The sequence below is a fragment of the Sminthopsis crassicaudata genome, chromosome 2 (genome assembly GCF_048593235.1).
Source record: "Sminthopsis crassicaudata isolate SCR6 chromosome 2, ASM4859323v1, whole genome shotgun sequence".
Classification (NCBI taxonomy): Eukaryota; Metazoa; Chordata; class Mammalia; order Dasyuromorphia; family Dasyuridae; genus Sminthopsis; species Sminthopsis crassicaudata.
In genome coordinates this window covers 91,641,293-91,666,496 of record NC_133618.1, presented here as the reverse complement: position 1 = coordinate 91,666,496, position 25,204 = coordinate 91,641,293, and the positions used below count along the sequence as shown (strand labels likewise).

General features: G+C 38.5%; 1 protein-coding gene across 1 annotated transcript in view; it reads right to left on the bottom strand.

Annotated features, from left to right (window-relative positions):
* STON1 (stonin 1) overlaps positions 1-23,366 on the bottom strand; it is a 63,328-nt gene extending 39,962 nt beyond the window's left edge. Inside the window, exon 1 of the mRNA XM_074286794.1 lies at positions 23,195-23,366. The gene's annotated coding sequence lies outside the window, so the exon portion shown is untranslated. The remainder of the gene's footprint in view (positions 1-23,194) is intronic.
* Positions 23,367-25,204: the final 1,838 nt, after the last annotated feature.

Below are 25,204 nucleotides of genomic sequence, written 5' to 3'. Positions count from 1 at the left end.
TGAGTCACATCCATTGAGAGAGACAGCATCACTTGGGAAGGGCTGGATCTTCTCCCTTTCTATAGGAGGCTAACAATTGGGCAGGTAAATGTGAAGTGAGCTATAGATGGCCAAATTTGCAGCACCTAAAGGTTATTATAGTATCCGAGAAGCTAAGGGAGGAATCTCAAAAAAGTAAGATAATCAACAACATCAAAAGCTGAAGAATGGTCCCCAGACTCAGCAGTTAGTGATCTGTGAGCCTTAAGAAAAAAAAGTTTCCATAGAGTAAGAAAGGAAACCACATGGAGGGGGAAGGAAACGAGTTTTACAGGGAAGAAATGAAGGATAGTGTGTATGTGTGTCCTATTTTCTCCAAGCTCCCCAGTCAAGAGCCCATTTCCATGTCCCTCTATATATTTCCCGGACTATACCTAGTAGGAAACGCTTGGACACTGTGGGCTCTCAGTCTATGTTACTGAATAGCCAAGCCCCAGGTATAATGTCCTGTCTCTGAATTATCAGGTAGTGTGGCTGTTTTTCAGTATCGGTGTAACAATATACAGTGTATCCTTGTATTTACCACTCTCATAAAAATCTTGTTCACTCCTACTCTGAGGAAAGAGTCAAATTTGCAAGATTATACATGTTAGAGCCATGCTTGAAAACAAAGGCTTTCTTTCAGAGTTTTTGCTTGATAGTTATGCCCCTGTGGGCACTACTATGGAATGAAAGGGGAGGATAAAGCTCAAAGGATAAAGTAAAATCAGAAAGGTCATTATCCTGGCAAATGCCCCAATTGGCAGCACGTTGTCATTTTGGATCTACACATTTCTTAAAGGCACCATGAACTGATGAAACTGACTGAAGACTATTTAGACCAGATAGCTCATTCTGGAATAGACAATTCTCCTTCCCTGCCTCTCCCCAGCCAAATCCTGCAATAAATAAAAAAGGGGATAAGCCAAATCTTAGAATATTAAAGCATCTTACAGAGTGCTTTCTGGATTTAGCTTTCATATGAAAAACTCAAAAAATGTATTAAATAGGAAAATTCAAGCAAATTATCCTAATTGCTATGTGATTCCTTTCTGTATTTAATGAGGAGGCAAGGAGCAAAAGAAGCCCAGATTTATTTTGCAAAGTTGTTTTGTTGTTATTGGTTTTTTTTAATCAATTAAACACATTAAATTTTTTTAAAGTTTAGTACATTTCATATTATATACAGAATTAAAATTTCTATAATATAGGAGATGCAGATAGATTATAAGCTAGAAGAGATGACTTAGAATTTCCACATCACCATATATTTAGTATCCTTCCTTCCTTCCAGCATTTATTTACTGAGAATAGCATCTGTATATGTCAATATTAAAGGAACTTCAGAAGACAAAAAGATGAATAAAAAAATATAGTCATTTCCTTCAAGAAACTTATTAGAAAATCTAGTAAAAGAAAGAAAATAAGTAAATAAATAAGGCAAAAATATGATTGGTACCATTAGAAATATGTAGAAGAAGAGGAATAAGCATTTATTAAGTACCTATTATGTTCTAGACACAGTGCTAAGTATTTTACAATCTCACAACAACCCTGGGAGATATGTGCTATCACGATCCCCATTTTACAGCTGAGAAAACTGATACAAAAGATAAATGACTGGCCACATACCTAGTAAATGTCTAAAAATGGATTTGAACTATGGTCTTCCTGTATCCATTGTACTACCCAGCTGCCTCTGCACAGACAATATTTTTATGGAAGTTTAAATGAGGAAGAAATATGGAGCAGAAGTCATAAAACTTGTAAAAATTTCATGTTCTAAAACTTTATAAAAGCTTCACATAGGAGGCTTTGGATCACTGAAAATAAATAAGCTAATAATGGGTAGACATGGAAACAGAATATAGGAAACAGCATAAACAAAGGTCCTATTACTGATATTTTCAGTTTCTAAGGCACATGGCAGTTACCTCCAAAGCAAGGGAATTTCTCCTGACTGGCACAATCATATTAAATATGTATGGAAGCGATGGTCAGTTGTCCATCAGCTGGTAACACCTGTGACTGAATGCCTTCTTCAGAAACCGAGCATAGGACCAAGCTGCAGGTCATGGGTTAAGGGTCATCACACTGTGTGTTAAACATTCCAAAGCCAAATATAAATGATTTCGTTGTTCTGAGGTTGTTTTGATTTGCTCGTGCCTAGTGCTGAGCTACTGGCTTTAGGACTGAGTTATAAAGGGAATGACATGAGTGGGGGGAAGGACAAGGAGAAAGAGTACAAAGGGTTCATTTTGGGACAATCCATGTGTACACACAATATGCATTTCCTATGCTATTCCAAAAGCCAATATGATTTATTGTATTATAGATTACTTTATATTATTTATGCCTCTTTTCAATTCTTATTGTTAGCTGGGAGTTAAATTTTTATGCATGCATGCATACATACATATACTAATACTTAACAACAAATCCAAGTTAATAGGGAAGAACTGGACAATTTGTTCATTAAGTAGGGTCCTGTTTATACTTTTAGCATGAAGAATAAACAATTCATTTAAGATCTTGTGCTTTGAATACAGATAGAAATACTGAACATGTTAAATTCTTCTAGAGCGCTACCATGAAATAATTATTTATGAAATTCATAAATATTAACATTGAATGATAGTCACTAGAGGCTTCAGTGGAATCGGGGCATCTCATTAAATCAAATAAAACCTGACCAAAAAAGTACAAGTAGGACCTTTAATTAATGAATTTATTAATTCTTATTGCTGAGGACATTTCCCACATTTAACTGTTCCCTCCTTGGGCCTCAGTGAGTCCAAATACCCAGATTGAATTTAGGAAATCTTGAAACTAGGTATGCCTTTGCTCCCTTCTCCCAAATCCCACTTAAAAAAACTATCCTGAACCTTACAGTGATGTCCACTGGCGCTAACTTCCCTGCACAGTCCTGCTTTAGGCATTTCCCTGCAACATAATCCAAAACACCAAGTACACTCTCCCACACTTGTATTGTTCAAGTAGGAATTGGAGCTGAAAGAAATCTTGAAAACCATTCCCACTGAAGCCCTTATTTTACAGTTAAGGTAGTTAAGACCTAAAGTCCACCAGATCCAGGATAGGCAAATGACCAAATATGTTGGTGGACTTTTTGTTACTTCTTGACATAATTTCCCAATTCCATTTACCCTCTCCATAATTCTCAGATACTAAGCATATGGGTTCACATTCCTGGTCCCAAGTCACACAAAGATTTTTCTCTTTTTTGAGAATCCTGGTGGGGTTTTAGTAGAGTCCTTGCACTCCCTCCCCGATAGTCCCCAAACCTCTTTATCAGGTCTCCTGCAGATTCCTTTTCTGCTTAAATTGTCTTGGACTCTGGTCTTCTTGATTAGATTGTGAACTCCTTGAGAAGAGAGAGTGTCTGTCTTTTTTTGTATCCCCAGATTTTAGCACAGTGCCTGGCACATGAAAGGTACTTAATCAAGATTTATTGAAGTTAGAAGTTTCTGTGAAGGTGGCAGAGATGTCCCAACAAAACTTTACCAAGTGGAGAAAAGGAGTTGCCAACTGGATTTTAGGCCTAGGAAAACCAGAGAATAGCATGGAACTCAAAATTACCATGAACCAGAGCAGGAAAAAGGAACAAAAAGGCAAACACATAGAAAAGATGATGATGGGAAGCATAGAGGGTCTAAATGTTAGTCTGAACTAAGGAAACACTTGGAGTCTCTGCCAATGGATCCTTCTATCTTTTTTGTGAAAGTAGGAAGTAATCCCAGGATGAAGGAAGGAATATTGTAGCAACTGAAAAGAGACTCTGACAGGTAAAGAAATCAGGTACAGCTGAAGCTGTTCCTTTGTACAATCTGTATCCCAGGAATCTCAGATCAACTACCCATGGCTTCTATTCCCTCAAGGTCTATAAGAATATATAATCTACCCAACCAGGTTTTGTGAAAGAAAAAAAAGAGATCTCAATAGTATTAGGACAAATACATAGGTGCTACAAATAAACATACAACTTGAATTTGAGTTTATTGGGAAACCAAATGGGAAAAACATATCAAGTCACCACCCGCTCAGAAACTCAGGCCACTCATGATTTAGTAGTGGGAATTACAGAGACCTCCACTCTGCCCTTCCAAAGCTAGATTCTATAACTGTCCAGAGTCATCAAGCAAAATTACATACGGAGTCGAGTTAGCATCATATAGGGTACCAGCTTTCCCTCCAGCATGGTATCAGCTATCATAACATACCCAGCGACCTAGGAGTGGGAACAGGGGGTTCAGGAGACAGAGTTGACATCAGGAAGACCCAAGTCCAACTCTGGTCTCAAACATCCACTGCTGTGTGATCCTGCCTCAGTTTCCTCATTTGTAACATGGAGATAATAATAAGCACTTGATTCCCAGGGTTGTAGTGAGTATAAAATGAGATATTTAAATGCTTTGCAAACTTTAAAGAGTTGCAGAAGCTAGATACTATTGTTGTTATTATCTCCATAATCTCTTTGCTATTTGGGTTGTAATCAGAGATCTAAAACAATGCAACCAAGTAAAATTCTAAATAAGGCAATGGAAAATTGGAAACTGGCTTCATGGTTTTTCCTGCTGCCAGTGCAAAGTTTTATCTCATAAGGAGGATAGGAGAGTGAATCCTTAGGAATCTAAGGAAAGGCAGCATGCTTGGTTTATTTACTGCGGGTTTGGAGGCTTAACCTTTCACTGCCTGCCAACCAACCACTCAAACACCTACTTAAGGCTTAACAAATCAGGCTGCAGAGTGGAATTTCAGTGCCAAAGTCTGGGTTTTTTTGAAAGTGTTTTGTGTTTTCTACACGATCCAGACTTTGAAAGTAAAATATTGGGGAATAACCTCATGCTAAGCTCACAAAGAATGAAGGCTTTTTCCTTCCCAGAAGCTATTTCTCCTGGGAAATGCATGAATTTAGCACTGACCACGAATAGCTCTGCGTTCTTATTTCATAGATCTTGTCTCTCTAATCTCACTGAGCTTCTGGAGGAAGACTCCACCACCCCTTAGCACACTGGGTGCTCAGCAAATATTTATTGAATAAATGAATAAGGAACACATCAAGACTCAGATTTGATAAATCCTCTCCTCCTTCCAGTCTCTCCAAATTTCTAAGTCACCAGTTACAATTCAGTCAATTCGTGGGACTCAGAGCTTCTTAGGCCTGTGTTAGAGGAAGGCAAGAGGGGTTGCTGAGGAAGGGAAACACACAGTTTCCTTCATCTTTATCTTCTTCCAATGCTTTATAGCCCATCCTCCAATCCTGACCTTTCTCCTCCCCATTCTTCCACTTGCATATCTCCACCCCCCTCAGTTAAAACCCACTCTTAATCTTTGTTCCATATATCAGCTGCCACAGACAGAGAAATATGATTCTATCAGTCTTAGAACTGAAAGAGACCCCAGGGTCATTTAGCTCAACAATATCATTAACAAGTGGTCAACTAGCCTGTTTCCAAATATTTTTAGTAACATTACCTCACCAAGTAGCCATTATGGGATAATTGTAATTTGTTTAAAAAAAAAAAAATAGGGATAATAACAGAACCTACTTCCCAGGGTTGGTATGAACATCAAATAAGAATAACTGTAAAGCACTTAGCATGTTGCTTAGCTCAAACTACTATAACGAAGTTAGCTACTGTTCTCATTGTTGTTAGCTGAAATCTGCTGAAATTTTTAACTTTTATCCATTGTCCTCTGGAGCTTATCTTCTACATGAGAATCCTTCAACCCCTTAAAAACAAAAATAGAGATCATGCTTTTACCAAAGTCCTTTCTTTTCCAGGCTAAATGTCCCTAAATCTTTCAACTTTCCTGAGAATGGAATTTTCTATCATTATCTTGGTCATCCTGCTCTGAATAAGTTCTGGTTTTGTTTTTTTTTTTTTAATTTCCCTACATGCACCACAAAAAAATTGAATACAACATTCAAAATGAGATCTGACAAGATCAGAATATAGTAATATTTTTGCCCATGTTGCTCCAAGTCATTATTAATCAGAGAAATGCAAATTAAGACAACTCTGAGATACCACTACACACCTGTCAGATTGGCAGGAATGACAGGGAAAAATAATGCGCAATGTTGGAAGGGATGTGGGAAAACAGGGACACTGATACATTGTTGGTGGAATTGTGAATACATCAGCCATTCTGGAGAGCAATTTGGAACTATGCTCAAAAAGTTGTCAAACTGTGCATACCCTTTGAGCTAGCAAAGTTACTCCTGGGCTTATATCCCAAAGAGATCTTAAAGAAGGGAAAGGGACCTGTATGTGCAAGAATGTTTGTGGCAGCCCTCTTTGTAGTGACTAGAAACTGGAAACTGAGTGGATGCCCATCAATTGGAGAATGGCTGAATAAACTGTGGTATGTGAATATTATGGAACATTATTGTTCTGCAAGAAATGACCAACAGGATGATTTCAGAAAGGCCTGGAGAGACTTACACGAACTGATGCTGAGTGAAATGAGCAGGACCAGGAGATCATTATACACGGCAACAACAATACTGTATGATGATCAATTCTGATGAACATGACCCTCTTCAACAAAGAGATGAATCAAATCAACTCCTTAGAGCAATAATGAACTGAACCAGCTACACCCAGAGAAAGAACTCTGGGAAATGACTAGGAACCACTACATAGAATTCCCAGACCCTCTATTTTTGCCCGCCTGCGTTTTGGATTTCCTTCACAGGCTAATTGTACACTATTTCAAAGTCCAATTCTTTTTGTACAGCAAAATAACTGTATGGACATGTATACATATATTGTATTTAATGTATACTTTAACATATGTAACATATATTGGTCAACCTGCCATCTGGGGGAAGGGATGGGGAGAAGGAGTGGAAAAGTTGGAACAAAAGGTTTTGCAAATGTCAATGCTGAAAAATTACCCATGCATATATCTTGTAAAAAAAAAAAAAAAAAAAAAAAAAAGATTTTTACCCATCTTTCTTTGGATGTTATATTAATGTTTTCTAAGGTTAAATCAACTTTTCAAAGCAGCCATATCACACGATTGACATATTTTGATCTTACAGCATGATAAAAATCCCTTAATTTGGGTGTTTTTCCTCTCACAAGGATCATCATCTAGTAATGTCTTCCCATCTTCTAGATGTACAATTAATTTTTTTAACACATAACTTTGCATTTATCCTCATGATATCCGGGTGTAAAGGAAAGTGGGGCTCTGTGGGGCACTATGGCAGAAGAGGAAATGGATGACCTCTTGTACAAATTGTGGGTAACTACACAAATTATCAGCATTTCTATATATTACGGAAAATAACTATCAGCAAGAGATAGAAAGAGAAATTCCAACAAACCCAAAAATCATAATGAACATAATTATAAAACACTTTTCACACAAATAAAGTCAGATCTAAACAATTGGAAAAATATCAATTACTCATGGGTAGGCCAATATGATGTAATAAAAATGGTAATTCTGCTTAAACTGGCCTACTTGTTCAATGCCATATCAATCAAACTTCCAAAAACTTATTTTACAGAACTAGAAAAAAATAATTTAAAAATTCATCTGAAAGAACAAAAGATCAAGAGTATGAAAGGAATTAATGAAAAAAATTACAAAAGATAGTGGCTTAGCAGTACCAAATCTAAAATTATATTATAAAGCAGCAGTCATCAAAACTATTTGGTACTGGCTAAGAAACAGAGTGGTGGATCTGTGGAGTAGATGACATACATATAACACAAGGCCTACAATCTAGTATTTGACAAACCCTCAAACTTCATCTTCTGGAATAAGAACTAACTGTTTGACAAAAATTGCTAAAAAAAAAAAAAAAAAACAGAAAATAATATATTAGAAATTCAACATAGTCCTACATCTCACAACCCATGCCAAAGTAAGGTCAAAATGGGTACAGGATTTGGGCATAAAGAGTGATACCATAAACAAATTAGGAGAACAAGGGATAATTGACCTTTCAGATTTTTGAAAAAGGAAGGAATTTATGACCAAAGAAGAACTAGAGAACATTATAAAAGGCAAAATGGACAACTTTGATTACATTAAATTAAAAAGGGTTTGCACAACAAAACCAATAAGAAGAAGAAGAATAAAAGGGAAGTACAAAACCAGGGGGGAAATCCTTATAGCCAGTGTTCTGATAAAGATCTCATTCCTAAAATACATAAAGAACTATGTCGAATTTTATAAGAATACAAATCATTCCCATTGATAAATGGTCAAAGGACATAAACGGATAATTTTCAGATGACAAAATTAAAGCCATCTAGAGTCATGTGAAAAAAATGCTCTAAATCACTATTGATTACAGAAATGCAAATTAAAACGATTCGAAGTACCACCATTCACTTCTCATATAAGCTAAGATGACAGGAAAAGATAATGATAAATGTTGGGGCTGTGGGAAAATTGGAACACTAATGCATTGTTGGTGGAAATGTGAAATGATCCAATCATTCTGGAGAGCAATTTGGAACTATGTACAATGGGCTATAAAACTGTGCATAACCTTTGACCCAGAAGTGCCATTACTGGGGCCTATATCCCAAGGAAATCATAAAGGAGGGAAAAGGACCCACATGTGCAAAAAATGCTTGTAGCAGCTCTTTTTGTGGTAACAAAGAATTGAAAAATGAGCACACACCCATCAACTGGAGAATGGCAGAATAAGCTGTGGTATGAAGGTAATAGAATGTTATTGTTCTACAAAAAATGATGAACAAGCTGATTATGGAAAGTCCTGGAAAGATTTACACAAACTGATACTGAACAAAACAAGCAGAAACACCGTACACAATAACAGCAAGAATGTGCGATGATCAACTATGAAAGACTTGGTTCTTCTCAGTTGTTCTGTGATCCAAAGCAATCCCAATAGAAATAGACTTTGGACAGAAAGTGCCTTTGGCATACAGAAAAAAAAATACTAAGGAGCTGAATGTAAATCAACACATGCTATGTTCACTTCTTCTTCTTCTTTTTTTTTATTTTTATCTCTCCCATAGTTTGTTTTTTTCCCTTTTGCTCTGATTTTTCTCTCCCAACATGATTCACGAAGCAATGTGTATTAAAAATAAATAAATTTGCTAGGAAAAAAAACAAATTGTGGATACTCTCTGGGTGCTGGAGAAGTAGCTGTTGTTTTCCTCCAATCCAATTGGTTTCCAAACTCCCAGAGAATCTTTCATGATTTGTGAAAAGCATTACCTTTGCTCTCTCTTCTATGCCAGTGACCCCCAGTGCCTCAGTTTCCCTTATAGTTGGACACCTCCAGTACTACCACACCTCTCTGTTCCATGACTTCTCAAAAATCATGGACATCGGGCACCATAATGATTTCTACAAGTCATTTTAAATGTCTTGAGGATATAATTCTTAATATAGAGGTCTGCATTCTCTTGAAGTCTCCTCTCTCCTATTGATCTCAATTACCCCTTTAAAAAAAAATTTAGCCTGCGTTCCTCCTTCTCCTCCCAGAGAGCCACCTCATGTAACAAATAATTTCAATTCCTCTAAAAGATGTCTTTCCCCTCACTTTCATTCTGATCACCATTTTAGGAGAGACTCCAGCCATGTGTCACTTCACTCATTCCTGGATTCTCTCCAGGATTTTCCTCCCTTTCCTTGCCTTCCTCATTGCTACCCTGAAAAATCTCTGCTCCAGGACTTTCTTTGGGTCATTAATAACTCTTTCTCTGAGCCCACCATTTTAGGAAGGTTCCAATCCATGTATCACATACTTTTGACTGAATTCTCTACAGACTCATCCTTCCTCTTCACTTGCACTTGCTTCCTGTCCTCTTTACCAGTTTCTCTTAATGTGCTATATTCCCCGATTAGATTGTAAACTTCTAGAGGGTAGGGATTCCTATCTTGTTTGTTTATATTTATATTTAACCAAGTTCCTAGAGTATAGTTAGCACTTACTAAATATTTTAAATATTTAACAATTTTAAATATTAAATAAATAGAAATATTTTCCTTAATAAAAAAATAATTGAACATTTCTGTTTTACATTAACATTACACCATCTTGCTCACCTTTGCCACTTTCCCCTTCACTTAATAACTTCTCTTCAGGGGCAGCTAGGTGGCGCAGTGGATAGAGCACCAGCCCTGAATTCAGGAGGACCCGAGTTCAAATCTGACCTCAGACACTTAATACTTCCTAGCTGTGTGACCCTAGGCAAGTCACTTAACCCCAGCCTCAGGGGAGAAAAAAAAAAAAAAAAACTTCTCTTCCTTTAAGGTTCATGTTATTCATATCTACTACCCTGGTAGCAGTTGTCCCATTCTTTTTTCAATAAGCTTGACAGCCAGTTTACAATTTGTTTCTCTTTCACAGTTCCTGCCCTCATGCTGGGGACTTCAACATAGAGACTAATTCTCCTTCAAATACCCTAGCCACTCACTTGTCATGAATTACTCCTCCACCCAACTTCAGCAAAGGTCATACCTTTGACCTTGCCATCACTCACAAATACATCTCAGTGTTCAAGAATCCTGAAATTCCCTTATCCAATCATAATCTGCTGTCTTTTCCCCTCTCTGCCTCGCCCTTTATGAAATCCTACTCTTCATCCTCACCATGACCTCCAATCTCTTGACTCCATTCTCTCCCTCCCATCTCCCCTACACTAGACTATCCCATTTGTCTTTACTTTTTGGTGAACCTTATCAAACCACCAATTATGCTCAGCCAAGTTCCGGCCTTGGATGATCCCACCATTTGTCACCTTCAAGCCTAGATTCATGTTGCTGAAAAAAGGAGAAAACTCTACAACTATTCTGAGTCCCCTACAAATTTACGTTACATCATCTCAATGGGGCCCTCACTGCTACTAAGCAATCCTATTATACTTTCCTTAATACTATCTCACTCTTCATATCAGCTCTTCCAAACCTTTTCATCCTTCCTCAAAACTCCCCTGGTTCCCCTTCCCCCAGATTCTCTCAGCCAAGAATTTCGCCTCACATTTCACAGAAAAAAAAAAAAAAATCAAGGCCATTCATCATGAACTCCCTTTTCTCCCCTCTTCCTCATTTCCTATCATTTGGCTGCCTTCCGTTATTCTCCTTCACTCCTGTTTCACTTGATGAAGAAGCTTCCTTACTCCTTACCAGAGCTAATGGCTCTACTTTTAGTAATCCAGTTTCATCCTACCTCCTCTAATAAATCAATAAATCCCTTTTGCCTTCCCCATTCTTTCACTTAATTTCAATTTCTTCTTGTCTCCTGACCCACTTACTACTGCCTACAAACAAGCCCCAGTCTCTCCTATCCCCCCACAAAACCATCACTTGACATCCCTGCTATGGTCCTACATCTCTTCTGCCCTAGATAGCTGAACTCCTCCAAAAAGCCACCAACAATAAACTCCTACTTTCTCTCCTCTCACTCTCTCCACCCCTTACAATCCAGCTTCCAACCTCCTCATTCCCGGGAAACTGCTCTCTTCAAAGTTAAGAAACTTTGAATTTGCCACATTTGATGGCCTTTTCTCTCTTTTCATTCTCCTTGACCTCCCTGCAACTGTGACAGTTAATTACTCTCATGATACTTTCTTCTCTCTAGATTAAGACACCACTCTCTCCTAGTTCTCCTACCTGACTACTTTTTTAAATTCCTTTATATGTCTTTTTAAATTTTTTTTAATTAAAGCAAAATGAAAGGACTTTTAAAGGAAAAGGAAACAGAAACTTAAAAAATCCTTAACAAAAAAAATCAATATCTAACTCTGTATAGAAAAAATACTTGCAGAATGTTTTCTCTCATTATCAAATCCCATATTTAATTCTGCTCCTCTTCCTCCACAAGTTAAGTCATTTGAATTCAGGCAGCCTTCTAAAGTAGAGAAGATCTTTGAATCAGGATCTCAGAAAGGGAAGAACATTTAGGGATCAAGTTAGTCCAAACTCATCATTTAAAAAAAAAAATTTACAAAAAAACCCATCATTTTACAATGAAACTAAAGTTGACTTGTCCAATGATACTGTTGATGGGAGAGGCAAGATTAGATCTCTGAACTGTTAATTCCTAATTTAATACCCGTTAGCACTCCCATCATTTTGCCTCTCCTTAAACGTCACACCCAGGAACTTACAATCAACATTCTTAAATTTTCTCAATTTGGAGCTGAGTTTTCTCCATGTGTCCCACACTTGACTTTCCGTGGAGTGCTTACAGACTGTCTTTTACATATGCTGCTCTTCAACTTTGCCCCCATTACTGTATAATTTATAGTCCTGTCAGTAGGAGGGCCAATGGAAAGGAACTTTATTTGAACTGTGTATAATTTAGTCTGGGCCTTGTGGCATTTCACAAAGAAGAAAGTTGAAGAAAATTCAGAATTTGCAAAGAAAGGAATTCTTTCTCCCTTCTCTTCCCCCTCTTCTCCCATGGGGCCTCCTTTCTCCCTCCTGCCCAATATGCTTCCAGTTCACTGAAAGCTACTCCAGCTATACATTCAAAGCTAAGTTATGTCGACTACACAGAATTGGCAGAACAGGCTATTGTGGAATGTGGGCATTTTTTACCCCTCCCTTCACTCCACCTACTTTTCCAAGCCCTTGTTTTAGCTTGGGGTTTCAAACGTGCCACGTTGGTGGTTTTCCTCTGCATTGACCCAAGAATTTCAGAAACTCAGATAAGGAAACCATATCTCTTCTATTCTGAACTATAAAACTATTCAAGCTATAAAATATGCTAGAAACAGCTGATAGACAGGAGAGTGCTGGATCTAGAATCAGGAACATGGGTTTAAATCTAGCATCAGACACTTTCTAGCTGTGTGATCCAGAATGAGTCACTAAACTCTGCCTGCTTCAGTTTCTTCAACTGCAAAGAGGGGGGTCACAATAATAGCAACTATTTCTTAGATTTATTGTGAAGGTCAAGTGAAATAAAACACTTAGCATAGTGCCTGACACATAATAAACATTTAATAAATACTTGTTTCCTTCCTACTAGTGAATCACGAGAGAACCTGTTATCTTGAACGATCATGGATGTTCTAAGGTGGTTGCCTTTTCAAGGAGGAGACAGTAAAAGCTGTCATCAAAAAACGAAGATCTTGACAACCGGTCCCATCACTTCCTAGCAAATGGAGAGATAAAAGATGGGAAGTACTATCAGATTTTATATTCTTTGGCTCCAAGAGTGCTATAGACAGTAACTGCAGCTATGAAATTAAAAGATGCTTGCTGCTTTGAAGGAAAACTATGGCGATCTAAATAGCATACTAAAAAGCAAAGACAAAGGTCCCTATCATCAAAGATATGATTTTTCCTGTAGCAACACATGACTGGAAGAGTTAGATTGTAAGGAAAGTTGAATGTCACAAAATCAACACTTTCCAAATGTGGAAAAGACTTTTGAGAGTCCTTTGGATACAAGGAGATCAAATTAGACAATAAATGAATTCAATCTACTCACTGAAAGGTTGAATGCTGAAACTGAAACTTAAATACTTTGGTCATATAAGGAGATGGGACTCACTGTAAAAGACCCTGATGTTGGGAAAGATTGAAAGCAAAAGGAAAAGAGGACAGTAAAGGAGAAGATGGGTATATAGTATCATGGAAACAATGAATATGAATTTGGAGACTTCAAGAGATAGTGGAGGAGAAAGGGCCTGGTATGTTCTAGTCCATCAGATCAAGAAGAATAGGATTCAATTGAATTACTGAACAAAAAGTGAAAGATTGTGAGAGGCTACTAAGTCCAACCCATATCTTAGAGCTGTACCTAACTCATCTTAAATGAATCCTGTCCATATATAACTATGGAGAAAGACATTCCACTGCTGAACCCAATTAAAATTCCAAATGATTTTTCTCATGGTTTTGTACCAGTGGCAGAGTCATCCAAAGTCCTCCATTTCTTGCTGCTGATTCAGGTTTGTCTGCCTAAAGTACATTGCCTACCATGCTAGCTCAAGGGAATAGGAATTCACACAAAGACTACAGGGTTGAGTAGACAGGATAGTGATGGTGGAGGAGGTCCAGCATAAAAGAGTTGAAAATTTCTTCAGCTTAAAAAAGTCAGAAAAATAGCTCTGAGTCCTGTTAGAAGTGGGACTCAGGTCAAGTCACTTAATCCTTGTGCGGGAGTTTTCTCACTGGTAAAATGAGGACAGTATGACTTTATTGCTATGATCACAGCGATGTCAAAAGAAGCATACTTTGTACACGATGAAGGAAGAAGTTCTTAACTGTCTTAATGTCATGGACCACTGTGGTAGTCTGGTAAAGTTGAGGTTAAAAATGGGATAAAAAGTATCAGATTTTATATTCTTTGGCTCAAAGATTACTACAGGCAGTAACTGCAGCCATGAAACCTCTATGGGTTCCTGTTGAAAAGAGTAAGTGATGGATTGTGAGCTGTCTTGGATCATTAGGTAAAGGGTAAGAGACCAGGACTAAGAGTGTCAGAAGAACACAGCACACACACACACACACACACACACACAAGGTTTAAGCTAAGAATGACGCAAAACAAGACTGGTCATCTGGAATTAAGAATCATGAAAGATGCAATCATCGGAAACCAGGCAGATAAGAAAGAGTCAGACAGATATGAGTACTAGGAATCAATGCAAGCTGTAGGGAGTTAGCTGGGAACCAGGAGGATACAGAGAATAAAGAGTAAAGCAAAACAGGTCAGAAATCTAGATAAGTAGGAAGCAGGAGATGCTGCGGGGGTGTAGGGACAGGATAAAATGGGCTGGAAGGCCCTCAAAGGTTACAGGTTTCATCAGCTATTACTGGCCAAAGGGCAATCAGCAGGGGGGAAGGCCAGGAAGTCAGCTAACCAGGCAGTGTCCTCTCCCTGGCAGAGGGCAGAGGGCAGAGGGATGGGTAAACGGGAACATTAACAACTTAGCCAGAATTCTTAACATGAAATCTGTGAGCTTTTTAAAAATTATTATTTTAATAACTATTTCAATATAATTTCTTTCTTTTGTATTTTATTTTACCGATTTTTAAAAACATTGCTATGGGAAGGGATCCACAGACATCATTGTTTGATGATGCCCAAGGGATCCATGACACATAAAAAGGCTTAAGAACCATGGATATAAAATGACTGATGGATCCATGGATCCACTCACCATCCCTTTCCTGCAAACCAAGAAATCTGAGAAACTCTACCCTCCCTTGTGTGTATCTTCATCCTGCTTACTCAAAATTGGTGAATTCAAAAAGACACCTGGAGTCTGTTGGGGAATTTGAAAAAGGTTTTGGTTCCTCCTGCTCGATTAAAAATTAAACGATGGTACTCCCAAATTCTCTGGACCTGGCCTTTAATTCCAAACAGGGCTAATTCCTGGATAAAATGTGTGCTGTTCTGCTTCTCAGAAAGCAAAGCAGGTCAAAAAGAATTAAGTGAACAGGTAGAACTAATTGGCAAATACAATCCTACCTCCTTTTTTGTTACTTCGGATGGCTTGATTGCTATTTCTTTAAGTGCCCCTGTGTGCACAGGTATGGTGCTTAACCAATAGAATTCAAAATGAGCTTTAATTTAATGACAAGATCCTTTTAGAAGTAGACTTATTTAGGCCACCAGGGGTATGCAGAGCCATTAGAAACCACTGATTGTATAGTTCTTCCCATCAGTCCTAAATTCACTCTTAAATTAACTTTTTTAAAAATCCATGACTGTTTTCCCGATTTTATTCAGTTCTCATGACAAAAATTCTTTACTTGCTCTCTGGAGCTTCACTGAATGCATGCTTTTTCTTTATCTCCAGCTGGATTTTTGACCCTCATTTCTGGTACTTACTTGAGTGGTCTCAGCTCATCCCAGGAGCTAGAGTCCACTCCTCCTTCAAATAAAATTATCTTGTTCTTTCTTAATTTATTATTTTGTATTTACCTACAAATGTAGGTAGGGTTTTTTGTTTGTTTTAACATTTTGTCTCTTCCAGTACTGTGCTTTTACTCTTCTTTGTATTATCAGCCCTTAACAGAACACCTCACACAGTAAGCATTTAGTAAATGCTTGCTGACCACCTGACATATTGTTTCCCCAGCAGAATATAAGCTTCTTGAGGGGAAAAATTGCCATATTTTTGGTACCCCCAAGGCCTGATATAGAGTGGATGCTTATTTGTGATTTGATTAATGGACAGTTCAGGACTCCCCTCAGGTAATGGACTCTGGAGATCTCTATTCATGTACCTTTCAATCCTACTAATCCCAATTCCTCACCATAGACTATGAGAAATATTAAAAAAAAAAAAAAAAAAAAAAAAGACCCTGATAACTAAACAACTGCCTTTTTTAGGAAATTTTTATACATGTCCTGTTAGGACAGAGGCTATTCCCTAAATGTGGCTAGCTCAAAACCCAAGCAAATCAGAGGGAAACACCAGACTAGTAATAATTATGAATTGTTGTTTCCATAGGCTTTAAGGTTTACAAATCATTTTGCACATATTATCTCATAATTACTGAAATCACTATACCCCTAGGATATAGAGTATATATACATAGATATATATGTATGCATATATATATATACATATATATATCCTAGGATATAGATACTTTTGTTATTCTCATTTTTACAAAATTTTTTTTACATTTTTACAAATTTACATTTACAATCTACATTTACATTTTTACAAATAAGGAAGTTGAGAAACTAAGTGACATGCTTCTCCAGAGTAATAAAGATAAATAAGCATCAAAGGAAAATTTTGAATACAGGTCTTCCTGACTTCAAGAACTCCATTTCATCTGTTTCACCAATGGTGCCAACTCAGAAAGAGTACCCACTAACCCTGTATAAGCAGCCCTGCAGGCTGAATATTGACTTTGTTTTCAAATGTAATATCATCTATTTTTATTTATTTTATTAAGTATTTCCCAATTACATTTTAATATTCTTTGGGCCTGTGGTCAATTCATTGGGGTCATTGTTTGATACCTCTGTAATACAACACACTGAAGGGAAGGTATTAACAGATAAACAGATTCTGTCAAGTATACAGTTGAGGGCTGCTGGGCATATGTTTAAACTCTTCTATGAGTGCAAAACCGACATTTGGTCAGCCAACAAGACAGTCAGTCAAAAAGAATTTATTATACCAGAGAGGACTGAGATCTAAAGCTTAGAAAACGACTAATTATTTCTCTAACCAGAGCAGAAAAAACCTTGATGTGGCCTAATCTGTGCCATCCAAGAATCTGAGACTTCCAGCATTATCAACCAATTCCCAGAAAAATATGGTTTTCTTTTCCACAACAATTTTCACAAAATCCAGAGCGCCTGCCATCCAGAATGCTATTCTGAATGAAATCAGATCTTGCACCTCCTATAGAATCCTCTACTAGAAGAAAAATTAGAGGATGTTTAGAAAAAGCAATTGGAAGCATAAAATCTGGAGTTAAAAGAAAGGAGGTTCATAGTAGTATAGATTTCAGATTAAGCATTATCCTTTGTTTGGCTTAACACTAAACAAAATCCCACAACAATAAGGTTTACAACATCAATTACTACATGCTTGTCCCTCCAAATCAGTCCTTAATGTGAGTCATGATAAAGACCAAAAGGCTTCGAAGAAATGAGCTAAGGCCAAAGTATCAGCCTTAGCTTTGAATTTCTGCGCTTCTGCTGTTTTAAATTATACTTCCATGTTGCTTCCATGTAATTCTTGGCTTAGCTTTGCAATGGAAAAATTATTTTTATGGTCTGAGCCATCATTATTTGTATGGGGGTATGATTATTCTGACAGTTTTGTCCTTTTGTGGCCCTCAAATGTTTATAGTAAAAAGACTCTGGGGAAAAAAATAAATGAATAAACAACAACCCATAAATGTTTTATTTCTCTTTCTGATAAAAAAGATGCAAAGAAATGGCACTAGTATCAAAGTTTCTGCTGGATATAAAGGAAGGAAAGAATGTATTTGTAATCTATATCAAATCACATAACAATTATTAGACTATCCGTTGTTTTCAATTATTCATAATCACTTTCTTTTTCTTAGACTAAGTTGTCCATTTAGTATTGGTCACATCTGTTAGTTTCATGTTAATAAAGGTGGTAATTCAGAATGCAAACCTAAATGCAGAACAAAACCTGGCACAGAGTTGGCATGTAACTGATTAATTGATGGGACCATTGGCCTGAAAGAGAGAAAAACTATCTTGACAATCACAAAACAAGCCTCATTCCAGTGATATACACTAACCCCATATGATGCCCTTCGGATTTATAGATAGATGCTGTTTTATAGATAGAAGCTGGTGGCAAGGAGAGAAAGTGTGGATAGCTTAATTCAATTTCATCCCCACTAGTAGAGACACAGTAATGAATAAGCCCATCCCACTGAAAGGAAATGTGATATTGTTGAGGTCCAAAAGGAGATCACAAAAGCTTGGGGTCACAAGGTGTCTCAAAAGAATCTGCAGGCTTGGATCCTTCTCCAAGTCAAGGGGCAAAGTTTATTGCTAATTGTAAGGCCAATTGAAGGAGCTAAGTTCCAAAAGGATTTAGCAAAGAACCAGGAGCAAGAAGACAAATTTATAGGAAAAGGCAGAGAGATCTGGCTCTTCATGTCACTGATAGGCTAATTATGGCCCAGAGGTAGAACTGAGAAGTGGTCCAGTATGCGCCTCACCATTTATCCCAGAAACCCTTTTATCACTGACCAACTAACTGGTTGCTTTCTGCCAAAGGCCAGGAGCCAGGATCATTACCATGCAGATTGTTAAAACAATAGCACCCCTAAGGTCTGGGGGCCTCAGAATTACTGCTGTATTTCTCCTAGAACCTGTACCCCCATCACTATCTATATACAAAGAATAACAGTTGGGTTTCTTTGGGGTTTTTTCCCATTTTACAACATATCTAACAGCTTTGTGTGCTGGTAAGGGGTGAAGGAGGTATCAAGAGAGCTGCCAAAGTGATTTTCCTAAAGTACAGGTCAGCCCATATCAGCCATTCATTAAACTCCAATGGCCCCCTATTACAAATCTCCAAGATCATCTATGGATATATCTATAGCTATATACATACATATAGGTGTTTATACTTATATACATGTGTTTATATATATGCATATATATACACACACATCCCTGTTTAGCATATCTTCATCATAATTTGATCCCTTCCTACCTTTCCAGTCTTCTTACACTCTACTTTTTTTTCATAAACACTATGATTCAGATATGCTAGCTTATAGTCCCTCAAACAAGACACTGTACCTCCAGTTTCCATCTGGGTACCTTTTTTATTAGCTGACTCCCATATCTCCTTCCTCCCCTCTGCCTTCTATTTTCCCTGGACTTCTTCAAACCAGCTCAGAACTTTCTGGTCCTCCCAACTGCATTTAATGCATTCCTTTCTAAAATTACCTTCTACTCTACTTATCTCATAGGCACTGTACCTCGTAATTTACATGTTGTTTCTCTCAGAATGTGAACTTTTCAAGGGAAATGCCTATCTTGCCTTTCTTCAACAATGTCTGACACATAATGAACGTTTAAATAATTTTTAATGGGGTGACTGACTATAAGTGGGAAGGAGAGGTTAACAGGAAAGGTTTAGGCCACTGAACTGACTAGAATTTCAAGAGATTGGTAGGGAGGGGAGGTAGTGAAAGGAGAAAAGGGAAAGTTTACAGAATCCTTCTTAAGAACCCAGGACTCTGAAGACTATTCTCCTCTATCCATTAGCAAAATCTCTTGCCATTTCAGAACTATTACCCTCTAATCTTTCTGGACACAGGGTTAATAATGATCCAGGATTATCAGCCTCCCAAAATCTCCTCCACTAGCACGGAGACCAAGAGTCTGGTCTCAGGAAATGTTTAACTGATAGGCAATCAGCCACTCCAGTATCTGTACCAAAAAACCGCAAAAGGGATCATGGAAAGTTGGGCAGGAATGAAATGATTAAACAACAGTAATGAAATCTGCCTCTCCAGTTATCTAGTAGCCTTTTTCTCCTCTAATATGCATTTGTATTCTACCTCTTCCGGTCCTGCAAAATATCTGCCCTATATCTGAAATATACAGAAAAAGGAAGTTATACATCTGTGATTCCCTAAATTGCTTCCCCCCCCCCCCACAATGTAGATAATAGCCTCCCTTTCCCCTTAAGATCCTGACTGAATTCATTCAAAGCATTTCTTGGCTATCCCATCCCAAAGTTTTCTCTTCTTCCTTTGAACTCCTTGCTTAAATCTGCTAACATGTATTCAAAACTTAATCATAGTCATTTATTTTAGCTATATGTCATCTTCCCAACTAGACTGATTCTAGAGGCATGAAGCTGGAGTGAAGTTAGGCCCCAGTTCAAATTTGACCTCAGCACTTACTAGCTGTGTGACCTTGGGCAAGTCCATTAATCTCTGCCTCACTTGCCTCAACTAGAAAATGGGATAATAGCAACACCTTACCTCTCAGGGTGGTTATGAAGATAAAAGGAAACATTTATAAAAACACTTAGCACAATGCCTGACCCATATATAGCTATTATTTTATTTATTATTTGTTTATTCATTTGTCTGTTTATTTGCTTATTTATTTATTATGAAGGCACAAGCTTTCATTATATCCCCATTGCATCCTGCATAGTACCAGTTGAACATAATAGAATATGAAGCATATAGAATAACAGTAATACAGAGTAAGTAAAGGTGTGTAAACAAAATGTTACATTATCTGAGAAGGTTGGGTGTGAATCAGGGACAGCTTCCTCTAAGAGGTAGTATTTGAATTGTAAGTTAAAAGATGCCTATCAATGAGGAAACTCATTTTAACAGTTTCTATTAAGTGACAGGAAAACTAAATACAAAGGAAATGTCTTTCTAAATAGAATATTTGTTCATTAGAGCATTAAATATACTATCAAAAATCCTTTGGGGGAAAAAGGCTGCAGCTAAAGCAATAACTTTCCAAATAATGAATCCAAACACTAATTTAAAGAATGTTTTCCTTTTCATGGAAATCACTAGGATACTAGCACTGATTTACTTTATTTCTTTAAAGTATAATAGTAAAACTTAATCATAGTAAATTCATACTCATGGGGATGGCAATACAGAACTGATTTTTAGAAGTCTGCAGCATCATTTTTAGCTAAAATTGTTATTTTCAAAGAGAAAGACAATAACTTGGACTATTTTGTTGAAGCAATGTTGTCAACAGCTGAGCCTTCCAGACCACAAAGATTAGATTGTGAATAATCTGCAGTATCATTTATTGTTTATAAGTAAACAATTTACTTAAACAAATTGTATGTAAACAACTTATTTACATAAACAAGAATTTAGGAACCTCTAAAGTATTTTAAAGTTCATTTTCTTAAGCAAGCTAAAAAAAAAAAAAAATCCCCACTCATATCTTGTTTACTTTTAAACGATCCTTTCCTTATAAAGACAGTCAAGTTAAATTACCCAGACTGAAACAGTGGCCTCCAAAGGAACAATTTACTGGTATCAACACTGCAAATTTGCCCAGGGGAAAAAAAAAATGCCTCTTAGCTACTTCTTACCCCAACTAGAGCCTGGACTCATCCTGGAATTTACAAGCCCATTCCAGCCACCCCGAGAATTTAACATGTCATGGAAACGGTGATTCAACCTTAATGAGAATGGAGAGAAAAACCACACAATGATCCACAATTTTTTCCACCCAAGAGAATTCAGGTTGAAAAGCCAGTCTAGGGTTAAAAATAAGTGAGACTGGTTCTTGTTTGTGGAACTGCTCACTTTAGCTGTTGAGTTGCCTTAGTTTTTATACACTCCATTTAAAAGTGAGAGTGTTTGTCGGGGGGAGGTAGGGAAAGCAGAGGAATGCAACAAAGTGAACTTGCCAAGCTGCAAAGGGCCGGTGGTTTATGTCAGGCAAATTAAAAATTCCCAGCCTTCAGGGAGGCTGTAACATTAAGCTTAGCTGTATGAAAACAAGCTACATCTGAGCTTCCATCTTCCAATAACATAGTTAGGGAATGATGGGGCGGAATTCTTTGGTTTTTGAAGGACTGGATCCGGCACACGTTTAAGCAAGCCTTTTCTTTTTCTTCCCGAACTAACTTGGAAAATCCTATTAAGTGAAGAATCCTCATTCCTGAAAGAAGACAGGAGTGGATGCTTGTCAAAGATTCCAAAACCAAAGGAAATGCAATTTTGTGGAAGGAAGTCTCTGGGGAGGGAGAAACTTCACTTTTCGGAATTCACAAACTTTGTTTTGAGAGAACCTTTCAGCCTGCTCTGCTAACCAAATCACGAAGAAATAAATGTTGGCAAAAGCAAGCTGCTAATGGAAAATGCTACCTATCTGGCTCCGGGAGCCCCCGGCAGAAGCTCATCACCTAAAGAGGATTAGGAGGAAACAAAAACACTCACAGCTGCTCTGGCAGAAGTAGCAAAGTCAGGCTCTGGGGAACCCTCAGTCCCCAGAGTAGAGAAAGAGAGGGGAAACGTCATGACCCCATCAGCCCCACCAAAAAGAGAGGAATCGGGAAGGGGCGAGGGGGCGAGAAACGAGTGGCGCGACCACGGCTAACAGGCAGGGAAAAGGCTTCTGCCGAGCTCCACTCCTGGGCCGGTGACAGTGGCCCGGAGGACTGTGCCCCCCCGCCCCTCCCGGCGCTCTAGGTAGCTGCTGAAGTTAGAGATGCCCCAAAGGCTGCAGACGAGGCGATGGAGGCGATAAGTGTCCCTCTTCTCTTCCAATCCTCAGGCGCAGTCTCCCAAGAGCCCAGAGCTCTCTCCCGGGGCTCCTACAATTGACTCTTAAGTGGCCCCGTTTCCAACCAGGATTTCTTACACGTAAAAAGTTGTGGGGGGAGGGGCGCACCCCTCCAAACTTCTTACTCGCTCCTGCCCGTCTGCCAGAGCAGATTACCCCCCCCCCCGAGATGGGACTGCAGGAAAGCCTTCCCCGCCCCTTCAACACCCGGGGTGTCGGAGGGGCGACATGGCAGGGTGCCAGGAGGAAGAAGGTAGCTTGAGGAAAAGTGGGGGCGGTCCGCCTTCCCCAACGGCTCTGAGCCGGGACTCTCGTCCCATCCAGCAGCCCCAGCGAGGTGGGGAAGGCACCTTTTGGGACAGGGAGGGTCCCAAATCTTTCTTCTTTTCCCTCTCCCCTCCAAGTCTCCAGCCCGCACCCCCCGGCAGGGTCACTCACGGGCAGAACGCAGGACGTCTCCAGCTCAAGCCGCTGAGGCCATCCAGAAGAGGAGGAGGAGGAGGGAGTGAGGATTGCAGGAGAGGGGCGGGGAGGGAAAGGAGGGGTTAGATAAGGGGGCGGTGCTGAGCTAGGAAGGGGGCCAGGACCCGGCAGTCCAAGACCCTGCAACGACCTCCTGCTGTTCCTTCCCGGCCTCGTCGTCTCCGGATTCTTTCTTTGCCTCCCATCTCTCCTCTTCCCCTCTCTCCTCTAGTTCCTTCTAAATAGCTCTCGTTTATGACCCTCATTCCCTCCTCCGCGCCCCCCTCCCCATCTGTACGCACCACCCAACCCAACCCAGATCCCGTTACCTACTAGACTTGCTGCTTAGGATCAGGCAGTTAAAAGTTAAGAGGGGGGAGAGGGATGGAGGTTGCCCCTGCCAACAAAACTAAACTAACCGGTCCAAAAAAAATCTCAAACAAAATAAAAAGATCGGAAATACAAAAAAAAAACAAACTTTATTTTCTTTTAGAAATTCTGTGGGCCAATAATCTGAGCTAAAGACGCTATAGGTGCAAATAATGTTGTAGAAGTATTATTTGCAAGATTTGGCAACTAATTGGCTGGGATAAAATGACAATGTAATAGGAAGATAAGTCAGGGACACAAATTTTAATACAAAATAACACATATTGAGTCCATAAAGGAGGCATAAAGTGCTAAAACATTTCCAAGCAGGGAAAGATGAGTTTCTCGTTGTAAGACAGTGACCAAAACAGGGATCAGCTGAATCCTGAAAGAGCCATAAGGGTTTCTGTAGACGAAAATAAGGAAGAGAGGGCCATTCTTGAACAAAAAGAGACAACACTTGGAATCTATGCCAAAAAAATAAGTAAATCGAGATTGGTCACAGCAAGGGGTCCACAGGCTAGACTACAAATGTAAGTGGGGCAAAGCTTCAAGATTCTTGATGCCCTGTTAAAGTCAAAACCCATGAAGAGTTTTCCTCTCAAGCCACCCACCACCCAATATATTATCAGAGATTTAGGTGAAAAATAATTCTGACAAAAGAATAGTTTGGAGAGATGAAGCTGCAGCACAGATGTGAAACCATTTGGAGACAGAAGTGAAATAACTTGACATTGTGAAGATTGAAGAAGAAGGAAGAATCAAAGGTAACCCAAATGGCAAAATGGGTTACTAAAAAAAGGTGATATCTTTAAAAGAAACTAACAAGTCAGGAGGAGCTGATGTGGCCAAGTGGGTTGGGGATTGAGAGAAATGAGTTTGGTTTAAACATGAATTTTTTAATTGATTGCCTTCATTAGGCTAATCCTGTGCCTAACATTATGAAGGATGCAAGATAATAATACAGCATTCCTTGACCAGCAGGAGGAATACAGAGAGGCTTGGAGAGACTTACATCAACTGATGCTGAGTGAAATGAGCAGAACTAGAAGATCACTGTACACTTCAACAACAATACTGTATGAGGATATATTCTGATGGAAGTGGAAATCTTCAACATAAAGAAGATCCAACTCACTTCCAGTTGATCAATGATGGACAGAGGTAGCTACACCCAGAGAAGAAACACTGGGAAGTGAATGTAAATTGTTAGCACTAATATCTGTCTGCCCAGGTTACATGTACCTTCGGAATCTAATGATTATTGTGCAACAAGAAAATGATATTCACACACATGTATTGTATCTAGGTTATATTATAACACATGTAAAATGTATGGGATTGCCTGTCATCGGGGGAAGGGAGTAGAGGGAGGGAGGGGATAATTTGGAAAAATTAATACAAGAGATAATATTATAAAATATATATATATATATATATATAATTAAAAATAATAATAATAATACAGCATTCCTGCACTCAAACAGAAACAAGACCAAAGAAACTAACTTAATGTCATTTAGGACACAAACATGTTAGTGCTAGAAGAGCTCTTAATACTTAAACATCTCACTTTTTAGGCTCAGATTGATAAGGTGACTGGTTCAGTAATAGATA